We start from the raw sequence: 7,842 nt of genomic DNA, 5'->3' as shown, positions 1-7,842 counted from the left end.
AGGATTAAAGGTGAGTTCCTGTGTAGGTGATCTCTTTCCTGTTTTCTCAGTTCTCTTGGGAAGACTTATTTGGATATATTGGACTCTTTGTATCCTGGGAACATGGGCTGGGTGGGCTCTCCTCATTCTTTCCCCAGTGAACATGATGTGGGATGGCTTATTTCTCTAGGGCACTTCTCATTTAGGGGCTTTACAGTTGTTTTGACACTGTTCATGAAATGTCACAGCCCTGTGGTTGCACCTGGTAGATCTGTTAGATCTGTTCTATCTAACTCTTCAGTTTCCTTTCTCTTCATTTTTTCCACCCTCTGCCTTTCCCCAGCCTCCTCTACAGCGCCTCAGGAGGGTCCATTCAAGAAGAAGCCACACATGGTTGTGATTTCAAGTTTTTCATGGAAAATCATCCTTCTCACTAAGAGTGCCTATAATCCCAGCGATTTGGGGGGCTGAGGCAGGAGGATTACAAGTTCTTTGCCAGCCTGGGCAACTTAGCAAGATCTTGTCTCAAAAAATAGAAGAGTTGGGGTTGTAGCTCAGTGGTAAGTGAACCCAGGGTTCAGTCCCTGGTATATAGAGAGGAGAGGAGAGGAAAAGAGAGGAAGAGGGAGAGGGAGTGGTGAGGGAGAGGAGAAGAAAGAAAGCCATTTTTCTTACTATTTGGCAGGGACCACAGAAAATAATAACTGTGGGACCTGAAGACTTTTCTCTCACTAATAATCCTACCCCATTCCCAGGTCACTATTAAATCTTAAACCTCAAGGCAGGTGTTGGGAGGTGGGCTGACCAGCTAACAATAGGACCTTTGGGAACCAGTGAGATCTGAGAGGAATCATGAGGCATTAGGGAGAAACTTGATGAAGCAGGGCTTGGAGTGCACTGAGAACTTACCACCTTGGCTAGACTATGAACTTCTCACTCACCTAAGGCCTCCATTCTCTGGGACAAAGCCCATCTTCCTCTTGTACTTACTAGTTCTCCACAGGGATCAGAGCAGGAGCAGGGGCTTTCTGGTTTTCCAGGAGTACCCTGATCAGGAGGAGGAAAGCCAATTTTTTAAAATATCCTTATTTTATTTATTTATTTTTATGTGGTGCTGAGGATCAAACCCAGGGCCTCACATGTGCTAGGCGAGTGTTCTACCACTGAGCCACAACCCCAGCCTGGAAAGCCAATTTTCTGGACCTTATTCTTTTCTGGGCAAATGGAATGACCTCATCTCTGGCCCACTGTGATCTTTGCACCAACTTCTCGTGAGCCTTGCCCTGTTCTAGGCTGGCTCCCTTCATGGTACCTTTCTCTTGTGCACAGGCCCTGGAAATGCAGCCTGCTCACATTTGCCTTGAAATTATCCACTATCATGTTCTCTTTTGGGGCAAATCTGTCCCCATGTCTGGCTGGGGAAGAGATATATGGTCTCTTCCCCGAAATTCTCTGCTTTTCTTACATCTGCAAATATAGGTCAACAGAAGTTCTTCTCTTTTTTTTAATATTTATTTTTTAGTTGTAGTTGGACACAACACCTTTGTTTTATTTATTTTTATGTGGTGCTGAGGATCGAACCCAGGGCCTCGCACATACTAGGTGATCGCTCTACTGCTAAGCCACAACTTCAGCCCAAGAGTCCTTCTTGTTTGAGCACTTTGATCACTTTTGAAAGTTTCTGACCAAACCCTCATGTTGTATCTGTGTGACATAGATCTTAGCTGGAGTCACACTGCTCTGTAATATCCAGAAAACATACTCCTTGATTTCCATTCAGGGAAAGTCTTGGACAGGATAGGAAAGAGGTGGGGCCGTCTACAACACAAATTCCAGGGCTAAAGTTATGTGAGGTTGTAGGTGTGAGGTGGTATCTCACTTTAGTTTTGATTCTTACTTCGCTAATGATTAGAGATGTTGAACATCTTTTCATGAGCTTATAGGCCATTTGTATATCTTTGGAGAAGTATCTAGTAAGTCTTTGGTTAATTTTTTTAAATTAGCTTTTTTTTTTTTTTTGGTTATTGAGTTTAGGAGTTCTCTATGTATTCTAGATATTAATCTGTTAGCAGAAAGATGACTTGCAAATATTTTCTCCCATTTCATGGTTTGCTTTTTTACTCTTAATATTTGTGGGGTGAGGGGAATGAGAATTGTTCTAGGGATAGAATACAGGGCCTTGTGCATGCTAGACAAGTGCTGTACCATTAAGCCTCCCACACTAGGGATTGAACCAAGGGACTTTCTACTACTGAGCTACATCTCCAGCCCTTTTTATTTTTTATTTTGAGATAGGTAAATTGCCAATGCTGGCCTTGAACTTATGATCCTCCTGCCTCAGCCTTGTGAGTAGCTAGGATCTATATTGTTTTTTTTTTTTTTTTAAAGAGAGAGAGAGAGAGAGAGAGAGAGAGAGAGAGAGAGAGAGAGAGAGAATTTTAATATTTATTATTTTTTTTAGTTTTTGGCGGACACAACATCTTTGTTTGTATGTGGTGCTGAGGATCGAACCCAGGCTGCACGCATGCCAGGCGAGCGCGCTACCGCTTGAGCCACATCCCCAGCCCCTCTATATTGTTTTTTGATGCACATAAATTTAATATTTGTATAAAGTCCAGTCTGTTATTCTTTTGTTGCTGTGCCTTTGGTGTCATATCCAAGAAATTATTGCCAAATCCAATGTTATGAAGCTTTTGCTTTTTTTTTCTTAGGGTTTTATAGTTTTGAGTCTTATATTTTGGTCTTTGATCCATTTTGAGTTAATTAAAAAAATTTTTTTTTTTCTTTTTGCAGTGTTGGGGATCAAACCTAGGGCTTTGTACATGCCATGCAAATGTTCTACCACTGGGCTACATCCCTAGCCCTTTTTCTCTGAGTAAATTTTTATATTTAGTGTTAGATAAGGGTACAACTTCATTCTTTTGCATATAGATATCCAGTTTTTCCAGCATCATTTATTGAAAAGACTATTCTTTCCTCATTGAATGAAGTATCTTAGCACCAATATAAAATTTTATTTGACTATGTTTGTGAGAGTTTATTTCTAGGCTCCCCATTCTACTCTGTCCATCTATATACCTGTCTTTTTGCCAGTACCACACTGTTTTGATTGCTGTAGCGGTGTAGTAACTTTGAAAACAGGAAGTGTGAGTCCTCCAAATTTATCTTTTTCAAGGTTATTTTTGCTATTTGAGGTCCCCTGAGGTTCCTTATACATTTTGGGATTTTTTTTTCTATTTCTGCAAAAATATCATTGGGATTTTGATAGGGGTTGTATTGAATCTGTAAATCATTTTTGAGTTAACGTTGATATCTTTTTTTAAAATTATTTTTTAGTTATAAGTGGACACAATATCTTTATTTTATTTGTATATGGTGCTGGGGATTGAACCCAGTGCTTCACGCATGGTAGGTGAGCACTCTACCTCTGAGCCACAGCCCCAACCTGCATTGATATCTTTAAAAAAATTTTCTTTTTAGTTGTAGTTGGACACAATACCTTTATTTTATTTATTTTTATGTGGTGCTGAGGATCGAACCCAGTGCTTCACACACGCTAGGCAAGCACTCTACTGCTGAGCCACAACCCCAGCCCCAGCATTGAAATCTTAATATTAAATTTTATGATATACACACATGGTATGTGTTTCTTTTTATTTATATTTCCTTTAAAATTTTAGTTTTCATTGTACAAGTCTTTTACTCCCTTGGCTAAATTAATTCCTTAAATGTTTTATTTATAATGCTATTGCAAATGAAATTATTTTTCTAGTGTTTTCAGATTATTCATTTTGTATAGAAATGCAACTGATTTTTGTATATTGACTTTGTATCCTGCTACTTTGCTGAATTTATGTACTAGCTCTAACAGTTTTTTTTTGTGTGTGTGTGTGTGTGTGTGTGAGAGAGAGAGAGAGAGAGAATGAGAATGTATATGTGTAATCTTTAGGATTTTCTATGCATAAGAGAATATCAAAGATATTCTGAACAGAGATAAATGTACTTCTTTCTTTCCAATTTAAATGTTTGATACAATTCATCCAGGAAACTATCAGGCCCAAAGATTTCCTTCCTACCTTCCCTCCCTCCTTCCTTCCTTCCTTCCTTCTTCATATAAATATCCAGTTTTTCCAGCTTTCTTTCTTTCCTTTTCTTTTCTTTCTTTCTTTCGCTGAGGATTGAACCTGGGGCCTAGCACATGCTAGGCTCTACCACTGAGCTACAACTCCAGCTTCCAAAGATTTTGTTTGTTGGGAGATATTTGATTCCTCATTCAGTCTCCTTACTAGTTATAGGTATATTCAGATTTTCTTCTTTCTTGTTATTTAATCTTAGTAGATTTTGTGTTTCTAGTAACTTTCCCATTTTATTTGTATTTCCAATTTGTTGGTATACAATTGTTACAGTTATTTTCATTATCCTTTTCATTTTTGTAGAATTTGTAGTAAGACTTCCATTTTAATTTCATTTTTTCCCCCAAATCATTCTGATTTCATTTTCTTTTTCCTAACCCATCTAGCTAAAGGGTTGTCAACTTTGTTGATCTTTTTAAAGAACCGCCTTTTGGTGTGATTGATTTTTTTCTATTGTTTTTCTGTTCTCATATATTTCATGTATTGCTGCTCTACTTTTTAAAAAAATATTTATTTTTTAGTTTAGGTGGACACAAAATCTTTATTTTATTTTTATGTGGTGCTGAGGATTGACCCAGTGCCTCATGCATGCCTTGAGCACTCTACCACTGAGCCACAACCCCAGCCCTCTGTGTTCTAATTTTAATTACTTCCTTCCTTCTGCTAGTTTTGGGTTTTATTTGTTCTTTTTCTAGTTCCCTAAGTATATAGTCATGTTGGTGATTTGAAATATTTCCTATTTTTTAAATTTTTTTTTAGTTGTTGATAGACCTTTATTTTATTTATTTATATGTGGTACCAAGAATCGAACCCAGTGCCTCATACATGCCAGGCAAATGTGCTACCACTGAGCCACAACCCGAGCTTCCTATTTTTTTTTTAAATAAAAGTATTGATAGCCATAAATTTTTCCTTTTCTGTGTCCCCCTATGTTTTTATATGTTATGTTTTGTTTTTATTTGTATCCAAGTATTTTCTAATTTCCCTTCTGCTTGCTTCTTTGATTCAGTGCCTGTTTAAGAGTATGTTACTTAATTTCTACAAATTTGTGAATTTTCACTTTTGTGTGTCTATTATTATTATTGATAGTGGGGATTTGACCAAGAGACAGTTTAACACTGAGCTACATTCCCAGCCTTTTTTATTTTATTATTATTATTATTGGTACTAGGAATTGAACCCAGGGGCACTTAACCATTGAGTCACATCATCAGACCTCCCAGCCCTTTTTTTTTTTTTTTTTCTTTTTGAGATAGGGTCTTGCTAAGTTGTTTAGGGCTAAGTTGCTGAGGCTGACTTTGAACTTGTTGTCCTCATGCCTCAGTCTCCTGATTTGCTGGGATTATAGGTGTGTTGCCTGGCCCTATTATTAATTTCTAACTTCATTCTATTGTGGTTGGAGAAGATCCTTTGTATCTTTTAATAATCTTTAGAGGCTTAATTTGTGGCTGAACATATGGTCTGTCCTGGAAATGCTCCTGTGTACTCTAGAAAAATGTGTATGCTGATGCTGTTGAATAGAGTATTCTATATGTATCTGTCAGATCTAGTTGCTTTGTTGTATTAAGTCCTCTGTTTTCTTACTTACCTTTTGTCTGCTTCTTGTACCTATTATTAATAGTGGAGTACTATGGAAGTCTCCAAAACTATCGTTGCAAAACCATTTTAATTCTTCTTTCAATTCTGTCAGTTTTTGTGACATATATTTCTTTCTTGTAATTGAGATTTTATTGGTTGTATTGAGGATCAGCACCCAGATATTTTACTTGTACACAGTTCTTAATGCATGTACCCAAATCTGAAAAGCCTTATGCCATGATTCTTTTTCAGTTATTTCATTGACTTTCCAGCTTCAAATTTGGAGGTAAATTTTCCTTGAGATGACTTCCAAGTACCAATATCTTCAAATGCTACTAAGCTGTTACATAGGTCTCACCAATTCACAACTTTGTCATATATACTACATACTCAAATTTTCTATCTTTCACAGCATATTAAAAAAAAATTAACTGGACATGGTGGAGCATGCCTGTAATCCTAGCAGTTTGGGAGATTGAGGCAGGAAGATTGCAAGTTCAAAGCCAATCTCAGCAATTTAGTGATGCCCTAAGCAACTTATTAAGATCCTGTCTCAGAGTAAAATAAAAAAAGGGCTGAGGATGTGGCTCAGTGGTTAAGCACCCCTGGGTTCAATTCCTGGCACCAAAAATAAAATTTTCCTCTGGATTGTATGAGAATGGAGACTAAGACATGGTATATGATTAATCAGACTTGGCTTCTTTCTCTTTTGCTTCATCAGAGATTGGACTCTCCTTGTTTTTAGTTTCTCTGTTTTCTGCAAGTGAATCTTTTTTAGTTTCTTGGTTAGCCACTTAAGTTTGTTTTCCTTTTTGTTTGGACTCCCCCCCCCCCCAGACATCCTTTCCCACCACTTTCTTGGGCTTTGTGTCCATTTTTGCAGTAGCAACTGTAACTGTGGGAGCATAATTAATTCCTTGAATATTTCTTGCAGAACAGGTCCACTGGTAAGACTCCCTCAGTTTTGTTTATCTGAAAATGTTTTAATTTCTCCCTGTCTTTGATATTTTTCTGAATATAGGATTCTTAGTAGTTTTGTTTGTTTCTCTCTCTCTCTCTCTTTGGTACTGGGGATTGAACCCACAGGCACCAGACTACACCCCCAACCCTTAAAAAATTTTTTTTCCCTTTAGGTTTTAGGGATTGAACCCAGAGGCGCTCTACCACTGAACTACCTTCCCAGCTCTTTTTATTTTTTATTTTGAATTAGGGTCTCAAGTTGTTTATGGCCTCCTGCCTCCCTGAATTGCTGGGATTACAGGAATATGCCACCAATGCCCAGAGATGGTTTTGTTTTGTTTTCTTGTTTGTTTGTTTTAGCACTTTGAATATATTGGTCCACAGCCTCTGGCCTCCAGAGTTTCTGTTGAGAAATGCTGATAATCTCATTGAGGATTTCTTGTATGTGATGGGTCAATTCTCTTCTGCTATGTTCAAGATTCTTTTTTTGTTTGGGCTTTTGAAAGCTTGACTATCATGTGCAGGTCTCTTTTAGTTCATCTTATTTGGAGTTCATTGAACTGCTTGAATGTCTTTTGTTAAATTTGGGGAGCTTTTGGACATTATTTCTTCAACAATTCTCTCTACCTCTTTCTCCTCGTCTGTAACTACCCACAATGCACATATTATTCCACTTGATGATTGTCTGCAGGTCTCTTGGATTCTGTTCACTTCTCTTGCAATAGTTTTTTTCCTGTTCTCTGACTCATTAATTTCCATTGTTCTATCTTCAAATTTGCCAATTCTTTCTTCTGCCTGCTCATATTAACCTTTCAATCCTCCTAATGAATATTTTATTTCAGTTATTGTACTTTTCAACTCTAGTATTGTCTTTTAGTTTCTTTTTAGGTTTTCTAAAAGTATTCTCTTGTAGTTTCTTTTTTAGGTTTTATTGATATTTTAATTTTGTTCATGTATCATTTTTTTAACCTTATCTACATCTTTCTTTACTTCTTTGAGCATTTTTTATAATAGTTGTTTTAAAGTCTCTGTCCTGTATACCTGCCATCACATATTTTCAGTGAATTTCTGTTGATTTGGGCTATACTGCCCTATTTCCTTGTATGCATTTTTTTGTTGTTGTTGTTGTTAAAAACTGGACTTTTGAATTTACTAATAGAGTAGCTTGAGAAAGCATGTTTTCCTCTTTCCC

The sequence above is a fragment of the Marmota flaviventris genome, chromosome 3, assembly GCF_047511675.1.
Source record: "Marmota flaviventris isolate mMarFla1 chromosome 3, mMarFla1.hap1, whole genome shotgun sequence".
NCBI lineage: Eukaryota > Metazoa > Chordata > Mammalia > Rodentia > Sciuridae > Marmota > Marmota flaviventris.
This window is presented reverse-complemented; position numbering follows the sequence as displayed.